This window comes from Nansenia antarctica (assembly GCF_963989245.1).
Source record: "Nansenia antarctica genome assembly, chromosome: 1".
Lineage (NCBI taxonomy): Eukaryota > Metazoa > Chordata > Actinopteri > Argentiniformes > Microstomatidae > Nansenia > Nansenia antarctica.
This window is the reverse complement of record NC_137674.1, coordinates 64,699,331-64,701,830: the sequence shown is the minus strand read 5'-3', so window position 1 is coordinate 64,701,830 and position 2,500 is coordinate 64,699,331. Positions and strand designations below refer to the sequence as shown.

The 2,500-nt window shown below is 44.8% G+C and overlaps 1 protein-coding gene across 1 annotated transcript in view; it reads left to right on the top strand.

Moving 5' to 3' along the window:
- The window catches only part of syne1a (spectrin repeat containing, nuclear envelope 1a), a gene marked incomplete at its 5' end in the record, with an annotated part of 196,473 nt that overhangs the window by 171,846 nt on the left and 22,127 nt on the right, over nt 1-2,500 (top strand).

Below are 2,500 nucleotides of genomic sequence, written 5' to 3'. Positions count from 1 at the left end.
AACTCATTTTCCCACAATGCCCCTGAGGCATTTCCTGAGGTCTTGGTGTCAGTAGGTCAGTAGTCCAGTAGAGGAGTGAGCGGGAGTAAAAAGAAAAGACAGATCCTGACTTACTGACTAAGCTTCCTTTAGCCCTCCCCTTCCTCCCTTCCCCCCCATACACCCTCCTCCTCTCCCCCCCTTTGAACCTCTCCCCGTGCTGGACTTTCTCTCTCTCCCTCTCCCCCTTTTTCCACCGGCTGTTGCCCTCTGAGAATGAAATGAAAGAGGGAGGACAAGGGGGGAGGGAGGGGGGACAGTGAGTGACCTCATAGAGACAGCTGCAGACTCTTGGTTCTCTGTGTCCATAATTTTTTTCCCTTATTTTTTCTCTGAAAAGAACAGAGGCCATCATCAGTGTCTCACATGCAGTTCAGAAGCCAGGAAAATCTCTGTCTGAGTTTAATTTTGCATCGCTGTCTGGTCCGTTTGTAGTTTGGGGAAGATTTAGTCGAAGAGAGGAACAAGAAAATACTTGGAGGTATTTCCTATTACAGGGGACTTGTTTTCTGCAATCTTGCTCCTTGGAACGTCACTCATACTGGAACCTTTTTCCCCACGGTCGCCGTGCACACTCCCTCCCTCCGTGCACGCTCCTTCCCTCCGTGCACGCCCTCTGTGTGACATTCCTGCCATGGGCCAGCTCTGAGGCACATGCTTCTGACTGTAACTCCTCTTTTAGCAGCAGCAGCACTTGTCACTCTCAGGCGCTCTGAGACACACACACACACACACATTGAAACACACACACTCCACACACACACACACACACACACACACACACACACACACACACAGACACACACACACACACACACACACACACACAAACACAGACACACACACACACAGCTGTTTGGGGCTTACTTTTCTCTAACCTTCGAGAGCAGTTGACATGCAAGTCACACTTGTGCTATCCCCCCCCACCACCACCACCACCTCTCCCTACTCGTCAGGGGACAGAGAAAGTCCCATTCCGAGCACTGAGACGAAAGAGAAGGAGGTTTAGCATTTAGCTAGCTCCACACTGTTTCTTCACATTAGCGTTGACTCTGGGAATTCCTGACCCCATGGTTCTGGATTTGGGGACGGACAATATGGCAGGATGCCCAAACGACGACTCGGATCTGCCGGAATGTGACTGCGATGTCAACAGGCAGGCTAATCTCTGAAAAATTATACTGGAATTTTTGGGGGGAGTTTTAGGAAGATTATGTTGTACTCAAATATATTTTTCACTGTATTACAGTATGTTTTTAACAACTGGTTTTGCATAAGTAGCTGTCTAAACTAGCTTACATTTACATTTTTGGTATTTAGAAGACACCTTTATCCAAAGCGACTAACAACAAATACATTTTTTTGTAAGTGAAGGATCTATCCATCGGTCACCATAAGAAAAACTAATCTATGGTAGGACCAGAGTCCATTGGCAGTCACAGTGCAAAGAGGTCTTTAGGAGGGACAGTTAAGATGTAGCCAGAAGAGATGTAGCCTGGATTGTGAAGAACAATTTCATGGGTTTGTGCCATAACAGTGTGTGGGAAGCTGCAGTTTTTGCCGTTGCAGTTTTTGCCGTTATAGCCAAGTGTGTTGACTCTATACTGCAGGGTGACTATGAATGGGCCTGGTTGTTTTCCTGTCCCTTGCAAGGTCATAGGGGAGCATAACTCTCACAGTGGCAGATGTTTGTTTGTCTGTGGTGGTCACCACCAACAACAGCTGACAGCAAGGGAGTTCATTTAGGTTCAGTTCAGTTTAATTGACCATTTAAAAATATGCACACATAATTCAAACATCAACTACATGGGTTAGTACATGAAAAAAATAATTGGAGAATTACCCATAAAGACCAAGACTTATGAAGCATAGAAGCTCTTTCTAAGCCCTTTGATCCAGAGACATACTTAATATGTATTTGCCTGTCACATTCTCTTCAACCAAATGTAATAAGTTGTTATATTTCGTCATATTATTGTCATGCACTGTACTGTACATCAATGGTAGCAGCCAACACAAATGCCATGTTAGCATGTGAGCATAGCATATACAAGCCACGGCTCCATGCCATTCTGATGATGGCCAGTTCTATATTTAGAAACAGAATCCTGCGGCTTTTATGTGCCGCCGCCACTGGGTTATTTACATTACATTTTTGGCATTTAGCAGACGCCTTTATCCACAGCGACTTACAACAAATAATTACTTTTTAAAACACTTTTTGTTTACTTTTTTAAACACTTTTTGTTTACTTTTTTAAACATTAAACAAAAATGTATTTACAGTAGAGAAACTGTACAGGGGGATAAATGGGAGGTCTCAGGAGGGACAGGTAAGATGTAGCCTGAGGAGATGGGTCTTTAGTCTACGGCAGAAGATAGGTAGTGACTTTGTGGTCCTGACAGCAGTGGGCAGCTCATTCCACCAGCGTTAGGTTTGGGCAACATCTGCCCCTATAGAC